The sequence below is a fragment of the Lytechinus pictus genome, chromosome 12, assembly GCF_037042905.1.
Source record: "Lytechinus pictus isolate F3 Inbred chromosome 12, Lp3.0, whole genome shotgun sequence".
In the NCBI taxonomy this organism is placed as follows: domain Eukaryota; kingdom Metazoa; phylum Echinodermata; class Echinoidea; order Temnopleuroida; family Toxopneustidae; genus Lytechinus; species Lytechinus pictus.
Window position 1 is genome coordinate 11,486,984 of NC_087256.1, and position 12,279 is coordinate 11,499,262.

A 12,279-nucleotide genomic window follows, 5' to 3' on the forward strand; every position below is an offset into this window, starting at 1 on the left:
TTGAAAACAGTATTCAGCCAATCAGAACTCTGGATTTTATGTTACTCAGAAATTTCAGAAATCTCGTCTTGCATCTTGATGGAAATAACTGGCTGCTGACCCATCTAAAAGATGCCACATATCAAGAGTGACATTGTAAGAAAGTATAGAGTTTGAGCTTTCTGATGATATAAATAATGTTGGTGCCTAAAACACAAAATGTTGCACAATTTGCAAGTGAAAACAGAGGAAGAAAATTCTGTTTGATGCATCTTTTCAGGTAAAAAATTCACTTATTTATCAAAATATTTCATTCAAAAGAAATGACCAATATAAAAGGGTAACATTTACTCTTGCCCATGGTACAAAAATAATCAATATTACTCAAGGAGAAAGTGGTTAAATTCTTTGAGAAAGAAAGTCTCACAATTCACGAGATTTTGCAGGGACATGAATTCAGCCACGAGAGGACTTGGATAAATCTTGCTCATTTGCTCATTAACACAGGGGCTTGCGGACTGACTGGGATGACCAGTGTTAAAATTCTTCCCAGAGTGAATGAGTATGGATGAGCATAGTGCCTTCGACAGGAAGTTTGCCTACAGGTAGAGCACTTGCAGTGATGACAGCATGTCTTCGTTATGATGTATGGAACTATCTTTTTATCCAAAGGCAGAATGTAATACTACCAGTAAGCAGGTTTGATAATTTATACCTGCATTCAAATATCAAATCATATTCACTGTAAAGTATTGCTCTCTGCGAGAATCAATGGTTCAAATGCACGAGTGAAAAATCCAGTTGAATAGTGAAGTGAAAACAATAGGTCCTGATATCCCCCAATGAATTTGCGGTTTTAGGGTATAATGTCCTCCGAGAATGTATTTTATTGATTACCTATCCATGCATTGTCCAGCGGACTAAAGAAGTCCAGTCTCGCCATCTGATTCACCATTGGAGCTCAGTCACTGTCCTCTTTCTTTTAACTAAGTACTGTACCATTTCTACAGGTCATTTATTGGATATTGTTCCAGGTTAGGGAAAAATTACATGGGGGCTCGGGGCGATTTCGCCCACCAAATGCTCAAAACAGCCCTGGAAATAAATAAAAAAGGAATCCTGGAAAATCCCTGTTCTAATGTAAAAGCCTATCCAATGTTGCGGATAAGGCATCAAGTTGTAAATAGTAGCCCCGAAAATTGTATTTTGAAAAAATAATTTTTTGTCTGTTCCAGGCTAATTGTGGTTCAGAGAAGCAGCTTTTCATGAAGAGTTATGTAAATGTAAAACCACAGATGTTATAAGCTACTGCAAATCTGTGCATCTGATTGGCTGAGAGCTAATACGTTGGTTAAACATCACCAACAAAACTCTTCATGATACGTTCCACTGGTACCTGGTGAATTACAGGAATGCTCCAAATATCACCCCCCCCCCTGTTATACAGTAATAAAAGCATGTTTTGACCATCATCATATACAAACTTGCAAGCCCTATTAGCTACATGTAGACTACCAGAAGCTGATGATATTAAGACCTAGATCTTGATAGTGTATGGATATTCTAAAAACTCTATTTTTATACACCTGCTGCTTTAATAATGTAGACCTCCATGGGTAAATGCAGTTTCAGGGATACGCATGTGATGCACACAACCCAGATTTAAATTTGGCGGACTACAGAAAAGGAACACACTAATTATCTGTCTTTGTCTTCACTCATAGGCTTGTTGAATCACCCCAACCCCATGGACCACTGTTGATTCTCACTTCCCTTCCTATTTATTGTTTATCTCGACGCCTGTGCAAGGAGTCTAAGCGTGCTAATTCCCTCCTATTCATTTTGCGCCATTCAAGCACTGTGCCTACTTTACGCACTAATACCATTCATTTCATTTGAATGCCTTTTAGCATTGAACTTTGATCGTGACTGTTAGTACACTGTGCAGACTCTTTGCATTACAGTCAACCCTGTTGAGACAATCCTCCTTTCCTTTTGGTCTCTATGGAATTTATCTTGTTGGAATATATCCACCACCCAGGCCACATGGTGCAGTGTATTTATAGCCCAAGGTTCGTGTAACAGGAGTGGATATTATCATATTAATTTCAGGTATGTAACTACATAAACCAAGCCAACTTGAGATCATATTTCTCTGGGAGTGTGTTTTATGGATAACGTGCGATGTGATTTATGGGTCATGTTATGCCAATAGAAGCCCATCTTCATTGGCTTGCCAAGTAGCATTATGCTGTCAATGTGGCAATTGCTATGGAGCATCAGCCATCAATGTTTCAAAGGTGATATATTCGTTTATATTCACCGAGACCATTTTAGCCTAATGCTTCTAAAACTATTATCATTAACTTTAAATTTGTCTAAAAAAATCATTAATTTTGTCAGGTGAATGAGTTTCATTATCATTTAATTGGTGAGGTGTAAACATTCAAGTTCTGTAAATGCTTTTGATGCTGATATACAATGAGTTGACACTGTAGATAGCACAGGTAAACAAGTCAACAAACTACTACAACAACCACTATTTCTAGCTCTGCATAGCTGATACAGATTTCAGAGTTTTGAAAATAATCACATTGTTTATAGAGAATTAAATAAAAAAGAAGTAAGAAAGAAGAATGAATGAATAATATTTTTCCTCTTCTGTAAAATCTAAAACTGCTGCTGCAAATCATGAGTAGGTAGAAGCCTTGACCCACCCAAATGGCACCATGGACGTTGATTCATAAATGAGAATTATAGGGATCTAATGATGCGTACATATTATACATCTTGCATTATTTGGGAAACCATGTGTTGTGGTTTGCGTTGAAGTTGATGTAAATGCTGTATTGTTTGAGGTGATTTATAACTTGTTGAGGTTCCGAAACCAATTACCTGTACCTTCAAAGTTACATTAAAAAAATACATTTCTGATACAAGGAGAGTTCTAAAAAAAGGAAATACATGTACAACATATACTGTTGTTATATTCCAATTTGTTTAAAATGAATCCAGTATTCTAATACCAAAAAATATGTGCCGCAGATTACAAAATACCCCCTTTCCCAATGTGCACAACAATTTCAGGACACACATACTACATGTAACGATCATGTTCCGGGAACTTCAGTTCATATGATTCCATACTTTAGACACTACAAACTTTAGTGAGAATGTAATTATTCAGACGCACCTGCTGTAGTGTATACTCAACTTTGGTTTCATTTTGCATACATTTTTCACACCAACATGATGAAGAAAAATTCCTTAAATGACAAGAATTTTCAATTTGAGGATCTTGCAAGTACTTTTTATCACCCTGGCAGAATATCCGAGGAGTGTTCTCCATGGTTTCATGAAGAACTTTTTGAAGTTATTTTCAGTAATAAATTTGCTCTGAGCCAGTCAGGTGTAAAGATTCCAGTAGATCATAACAAATAGTGAGTGTAAATCACTAATCCAAAATGCTCTCCGGGTATTTTTCCTAATTGGAAAGGTGTGAAAGCAGAGTCTAGAATCTCTTTATCAATCCCATTCATAGACAATGGTTGTAATGAATGTGGTTTGTATTGATCAGGAATCCTTTGTGGTATAAAGGGGTAAGCCGTGTGTAACCTTGAACATCTAGGCAGGGACGCGCAGACAGCATTGATTGCAATGGCGGGAGATAGCATTTGTTTGGGATTTCAGCTTTCTCTATAACACTCTAGTACAATGATGTTCAGTCATTAAACATTGAAATGCACCATATCAGGAACAATTTTTATTTGTGTTTTTACCCAAAATAGCAACAATTCTGGTAAACTTTGCTTCTGCGATTGGTCTGACCAGTATATAGGCCTATTTTATAGCAACATACACATTGCTTCTTGGTGCATATATTAATTCTACTTGATTTTTACATTTGCCCTAGATGTTTTTTTTGTTGTTTAATGCTGTAAAACCGGAATACATAAGGATACATGATGAACTTTCAAAGTGAATACTGGTAATACACCACTGTATATAAAACAAAGTACTTGTACATTTATATCTTTGTTTATATAGGCCTTTATGCAATAGAAATACAATCACATTTAATTATTTTATTTTACCATGAAAGATTAATTTAACAATCAGTCTTGTGTGAAGGAAATGGAATCTGTATTTGTTCACGTTTTGTGCCCCATATATACAACACCATAGTTCTACATGTTGTCACTTCCAAATTTTTTTTTTCCCATCAAGAAACTTTGTTGCAGTGTAGAAAGTGATGTGCCTTTCAATATCTCTTGCATAATGCCTACATACATTAGGTGGTTTCAGACCGCCTCGAAGTTCGCCAGTTCCAGGTATTCTCTGATCAGGAAATTTACCCCGATCAGAAAATACCAGGTATTTTGGCGGTGTGAAAGCAAACTACGCGTAATATCCCCGAAAGAAAATACCCGATAAATAGTAGGTACTTGGCGAAATTACGAGAACTTTCGCAGGGATTTTTCCAAGGTCGTGGGTATTTTGGCGGTCTGAAAGCAAATTACGGGAACTTTTAGCCCAGCGTGTCGTTGGGTGCGGCACCGTGCATGGGTTGCTGCTGGGCTAGTGATTTTGAATTTCGCGCCTTGCTGCTTATCAGACCATACTGCGCATGCTCGTAACTTCAGGAACTTATCCGAAGGGTATGCTTCAGGGCGGTGTGAATGCAGGAATAATTAATGGGTATTTTTCAGCCTAAAAAAGTTCTCGTAATTTAACGGGGATTCTTGTGATCGAGGCGGTTTGAAACCACCTAAAGTAACATTACGAAGATTTTCTTATTTGCGAAATTTTCAGCATGGATTATTCTTTTTAATTGTTTGTTGTTGATTGACTGGTTGTGTAGTATTCACAGAACAGTCTTTGAATGGGATGATCCTCAGTAGATAGATAAGCCCTATAAATCAATACAATAGAGCTTGTTTAGTGTTATCATAGCAAGACTGACAGGAGTTGAATGGTGCTGAGAGATAGGTTGACTGACTTTACCTGGGCTGGAGGCATTGGTCAAAAATGAAGGTGTTGCTTTGGTAGCCTACATGTATACAGTCACTGACCATTCACTCGTCTGTACTTTGGATCGCATTCGCATCTGTACAAGATGCTCATCTTCCACTTTCGCACTTGTGCTAGTCATTGAACAAAAATTCACACTACCAATTTCAGAATAATTTTTACCAGGTTCTTGGCATAAGTTTGACAAAGTGACTTTCTCATTATTTAAGAAAACTTTAAAAATTACATGTAGGTCGAAGCTGCAGAGATGATAATGCTAGGAATGGTTGAGTTTTGTACTGTTTGTAATCTTCAGTGAATGTGATCATTTGAGAAAATCCGACCTCAATGAAACTCAACCTTATATCAATGTAAATTTACACTGTAAGAATACTTTTATCATCGTCATGTGTCTATTAAATAGTGCCCAACAGTCCAGTTCAAGGCGAAGATGCTGTGCTTTGGCATTGAATTTGAAGTTTGTTTGCCGGCTTACTTTGAGTTAATAACAAAATACAAAACATTAAGTGTTATTTGCTCTGATTTGTATGCCGCCCCGTGCAAGTTGAATAGCTCCTCTTGATAGAAGAAAGACACTTAACTGAAAATTGTTTCAAAAAGTCAGAAAATATATGATACTTTCAAAGAATTTGATTATTCATCTGCAATTAGAAATAAAATGATTTTTTTACTCATGATGATCATGAGACTAATTTGGATTCAGTTTATAATGTTGATCTTGTAGCAGATAAAGCATTTGATAATTGATGTGTACTGTAAGATTTTAGAAACAATCAACATGATAACAAATTGACATAGTTTTCAACTAAATGTCACAGGTATTTAAAAAGAAAGGCGCTGCACACATTTTACTGCCAGATTGTTCTTCTGTTTACATCCTTTACCTGTTACCTGAGTCGCTATTAATGTTTTCAAATCCATAATTCTAGTGTTCCACATTCTCAATTACCTTCTACCACTTCCAATAAAAATTGAGAAACGAATGTTTCTACGACTCAACCTTCTCTTTAAAGATTCTTTGCCTTGATGCTTATGTATGATTATATATTCTAAATAATTATTCATTAACTTTTCTTTTCCCTCACTAAAATCTGTCCTTCATGGTCCCATAAGACTATTGTCAAAATAATAGTTATTTGATTTCCAAATAAAACATTTTTAATTAAAAAGAAAAGACCTCCAATAAAAGCATTTGATCAACAATATATTTTTGTCTCCAAAATCATACATCTACCATTTTTGTAATAACTGAATTCATATATTCAAATATATGTCAAGTTATTGAGAGGATAAAATGCAGTGTTTTTTAATGATGTAAATTTATGATGACCATACAACTGTACAAGTGCCTTTCATTTATAATTGGCATGATTGGAGAGTATGCTGCACCCCTTCTGTTCCTTTCTTGTGCGTATGTTTTTTTTCTGGTTTTGTACAAAGTTGATAATTGTATGCTCCTAAACGCAATTCAAGGTCATACAAACCTTGAGCCTGTGTGGATTATTTGCTTTGTGTTCTCTTTTTATCATAACCATTATGAACACAGCCAATCATTTTCCTTACATAGTAATATGATTTTTTTTTTTATAACAGAGTTTTGGTTGGTATGCAGCAACAGACATCGACATCTTCTGAAAAGTGAAAGGACACTGTGTGAGGGAGAGTTTGTGTGTGGAGGGGTGTTTTTTCACCATAAGACTCAATTTTTAAAACCCACGTGGTTAGTGTACAAAAGATGTACATAGATAGGTTTACTAATATTAGATATAGCCTTTGATAGCTTGATGGGAGTGTAACTTAAAATTTATTAATAATATTTCATTTATTGGAGCCAGTTTCTAATGAAAAACTTTTATTCATGTCTTCTCAGATTGGTAGATATCTGGTAGAACGACACACCCCAACACATTCAAACAGACACATCTAGGATGGCCGACACGTTACCGAACGAGGTTGAGGAAGCCCCTCAGAGTCCAGCAATGAATGGCAAATCATCAAGACACCGGGAGATCGACAACATGGACCTGGATGATCCGGAAGTACAGAGGGAGATGCAGAGACCGGCACACATCAAGAATGACATCAGAGAGATGGACAGAAACAAGAGGGTCTCACTTATTCTAAACAGTCAAGCTTTTAGAGAAGAATTAGAAGCCATCATCGACAGTCAACTAAAGGTAAGACCCGCGTCTCCAACTTGCGTCCTGAAATCAAAAGTATTATATGCATGAGGTGGTGTCACTATGTAGTCACTTGAGTTCTGTGTGTTTCACCAAAGTGTGTGATCATATATTTTTTCTTTCTTCAGATTTGCTGACAGATAACATTACTCAAGCTTTTGTCGAGAGATCAAGATATCTTTTAAGGATTTCTTTTGAATTTTAAGCAAGAACGTTCAGTTTAGGCTTAATAGGCATTTGTTCCAGAAAAGTATCCATACTGTTACAAATGTAAGGTACACTGGATAAACTTATAATATTTTAACTACTATCTTTAATAGTCTAATCCAACATATTCTAAGAATTTTATAGAGAATAGGACTCTATACTCTTTATGTATTTGCAAACAGGGAGAATGTGCATTTCAGTTGTATTTGCTTTCATTTTCCCCACTGATTACTTGTCAAGAATACTGTCAGGTTTATGGGTGCACATTAAAGAATCCAATCATAGAATCCATTTCCAATTGATTCAATACGTATATACATGTAGGCTGCTCTTTGTGTTTGCTTTCCAACCCACTCATAGTCCTACTCTGAGACAGGTGATTTTCTAAAGTGTCTGAAAGATCAAAGTCTAAAGAAATTTATTAAAGATAAGGAAAACGATACACAACACCAACCATGACGGTTGTATCCCTCCTCATCTCCAGAATTCCATTTTTAAAACCCAAATGAAATATTCAGCTCGTCTTAGAGTCTATTTCATAGTCAGGATAAGTACTGTTTACAGGTACATACAATGCATGGGCTATTAACATGACACTTATAGATTATAAGGAACTTTGTAAGCCGTGGATGAAAAATTATTAGATTAATGACATCTTGATCAAGTTTTGAAAGTTAATATTAATATTACACTTCGAAAATTGAAAAGGGTTTTTTGTCAACAAAATGTTTATAAGAAATTACATATAATATAAGTTGGAAAAAAAAAGAAATATGCAACAAGACTGGTAGATACCTATTATTCATTACAATTGATATGAAAAATAAGACATATCCAAGATACAAAACTTTACTGGGTAAGACAGAATCTGATAGCGGGGTAGTGATATAGGACTTCATATGAAACACTTCAAAAGTTCAAAATATTATTCTGATATTATTAAAGCCAAATGTTTTCATTTTCATATTATCAATTTATTCTAATTCAATAGAACCATGGAATTATGAATGCCAATTGACAAGGGCAGCATGGGATCAAAATATATTTGTTCTAAAATGTGTCTGGTTCTTTTTTATGTGGTACTGTAAAGTTCTGTAATACTGGGGGATGGTCTTAAATGGTTAAAGATGAAATTAAATAGCAAGCATATGGAGTAAGGTTTCATTTCTTCAGATGATGTATGTCTGCAGTCTGTCTTCTCTTTAGTGCTAAAGAGACGTTGTCTAATAATAACACATATAGTTAACGGCTTTCTTGTTATACTTGGGTTTCCGTAACCAGATACGTATGAGAAAGATAATATGTAAAGAGATGTTGATATCTAGTCTGTCTGGGCCCATTATGATCAGTAAGTGCTTGGAGTTACTCGTCTGGTGCCATTAGAATTAATGATGTGGAGCAAGTATAAATCAAGATAAAATCTGTACATTTGCAAAAAGGAGAAAGTGCTGGAATTATGATTGCAGCTTAATTTGTGAATTATTGGACCATTTTGATGTCCAGTTTCCATACAAATTGGAAGGATAATGAATTTTGGAAAGGATTTCTATATGTTGAAAAAAAAAATTATCGGAAATTTAGGGAGAAAAGATCTGCAGAAATCAACATTCTGTATTTAAGCCAAATAATTGCTTAGGTCAAAACAATTTTCAGGTCAATTAATGCAAGTTTTTTTCTCTTCTAAGTCGAATTCCACGATGACATTTTTATGGTCTCTGGAGACATATGTATGACTTTGACATATTCACTTGTAAGTTTTAATGATAAACCTAATCTGAATATAAAAATTAGCAGAATTTATGATTAGTTAAAGTAATACCTTGCAATCTTTATACAAACAATAAAAGTATTAATAACTGGTCTACAACTGTAGCCTGCCTGAACTATTATGATTTCAATTTTTTTTTTAAATTAAAATCAAGTAGGTCCATGCTTCTAGTGCACAGTACAAACAGATGAATCCATAGGATATACATGTAATTGTATCCATAGGATGTAATTGTTTCCTTCTACATTATATGAGATATTTCCTTTGCTCTGTGTTTATTTCTGCCCTTGCAGTTGCAAAGGAAACCGAGGGTTACCTGGGAGTTTTATTATTTATCTTTACCTTTTCCCTAGCCAGAAAGCAAATAATATTCAGACTATCCAAAGGATATGTCTAATTTATCAGTGTGTTCTGATTTCCATAACATCCCGTCCTTACAGCTATTTGCAATGATCTCGTAAAAACCTGTTAAAATGGATCTACATGTAGGTCTTTATATCTATTCTAGGCATTTAGGTTCAATTGTAGTTTTATAGCTCTTATTCTTCAACCGTGCCAAGAAGATTTGTCAATGATTTTGATTTGTGAATGGGACCTTTTGAATAATTAATTCATGAAACGAACGCATTTCATAAATAATAGCATTTGGTATGCACTTGTTCATTCTGATTGAAAATAAAGCAGTTCCCAGTGAAGTCTATTATCAATAATGTTGTAGGCCTATATGGTGTAATAGGCCTCCTGCATCAATTTGAACATTTCTTGCTTATATTACGACACTTAATTTTGAAATAACTTTGATCAGGTAATGATATGATGACCATCAATCCAAATTATCCAATATAAATTGCCTCTGGTAAGACGTAAAAGGTGAATACTGTGAGTTGACTTAACATTCCTTTAAATGGCTTAAACATTAAAGAGACTATGGCTGAAGGACTTCTGTGAAATATTTCAGTGTTGAATTCTGTGGGAAAAACATTATCTAGTTTTTAGGGTTTCCCCGGACAAGTGATGTCCCTGCATGGTATTTGTATCTATTCATCACAGGAATGAGAATTAGGAGAAAACTAGAAGGAGAGGACATTCATGATTGTCACTCTGGCTTTTGAAGTTGGGAAATCCTTGATGAATGAGTCAGAGCCTGGTGAAGGGATATTGGGATTTTAAAGGTGCCAAACAAGATGTTTGCGATACAGCTTTTGTAGTACATGTAGGCCTACTGTTATCAGTACAAAATTGATTGGCTGTATTAAATTTATGAAAGAGTATTAGAAGAAAATATTTCATTCAGAATTTAAAGACAAAGTATGCCTGCATGTATAGAGTCTTATCAGCGCTTAATGAATTCAATGATACAGGCCTAATATAAATACTATAGGCCTCTAGATCGAGGACATGCATTAAAGAAATAAAATAAAATCGACAATCAATCAATGACTATTGATTATTATAATGGAATTAACACAGCTTTGGCAAATGTTCAATAAAGTGAGTTTCTCCCCATCAAAGGTTTCCCTGTAGTCAATGCAGAATCAGTCTTGTGATCAAACGCTGTTATAATAGAAAGTTATGTGAAGGCAAGCAACAATTGCAATCTTAAAGAGAGGTTATCTATTATTGTTGTGTCTGTGAAGTAGACTATCAGTTCATGTTTCGGGTCTGGGGGGCCAAGCCTAAGGTAGTAGGAGGGTGATGATGATGATTCATGTTGCTCTTACCAACCTGATCCCATGTCATGCGGCTCCCAAGTGCATAATCACTGATGCATGCACCATGAATTCAGAACATTACCCACAGGTAGGGACAAAGTAGTTTTGAAGTACAGACCCTTTTTTAGCCACCACATCCAAAAATGAAAAAAACACCCCTTTAAACACGTTTTATTTTGGTCATGCGTGTGTACAGCAATATATTTGACTGCCCCCCCCCCCCCCGAGCCCACCTCCAATTTTTAGTAAAATTTGTTTTATGTTGGGCCTGTATGTACGTGTAATGCTAGTATCCGAGATATTACAGTTGTATGGCCTTTTAGTACACAAAAATATGTGGAGTTCAGAGCTAAGGCATGATATATTGTCTTTCTATTTTAATAGTTGATTTTAAAAGCTTTGCATAAAGAATGAAAACTCAGGTGAAAATTGTCCAAACATCCATCGAATGCCTGTAATTAAACCTTAATCTGACTTCCTCAGAGCTGAATAGTTTGCCTATTATCACTGATCCTTATTCTTCACAATCATTCCAACCAAATTTCTATTATTCAGGCTAGGAATTAAGTAAGAATTTCTGCCTGTGGCCTCTACATACATAAGGGACAATATCTAGGTCACTTTAGGGTATATTTGTAATGGCAACCCAAGATCGCACTGGTGATTGATATAGTTTGGATATTCTATCCTGCAGGTTGGTGTATAGTAGTACTATTTACCCTGAAACAGAATAAACATGGAATAGTGAATAGCTGTGTATAGTTAACATTTCCTGCCTTTCTCCTTGACTTGGCTAGTTCTTGATCCAAGTCAGTTTCAAGTTTATGTTCTGCTAGAATCACAAATAGTCCATAAAGGTCATTCCTCAAATATTTTACCCTCCCCAGAGTGAACTGTTAGCATGATGCATGCCACTACTACTTTGCCAGTTTGGTTTTCCTGATTGAGTTTGAATACAGACCATGGCCCTGTCTTACAAAGAGTTGCGATTGATCCGATTAAACACAACTATGGACGGCCAGTGACATCAACATCTAGAATGTATGTTTACTCAAAATATTTTCTAGAAATGGTGTATATGCATATCTTCATCATTCTCTTGAAAATTCATTGTGATTCTCTTTGTTTACTAAGGACATTGTGCAAATTTCCTGTAGAAAAAATTATGGTATAGATGGATTTCCATACAGTTGAGATTGATAGGATCAATCGTAACTCTTTGTAAGATGGGGCCCTGATATAATCAATTCTATTTTATGTGGTTTGCTGTAGAGCCTGCTTGTGAGATTATCATGTATTACGGTAATATGAAATAAAGAATTGAAATGAAATTTGAAGCAGAATTCATATTTTCCCGATCATAGACTTTCTATTTTATGGGTCTATGATACAGACCTATTAT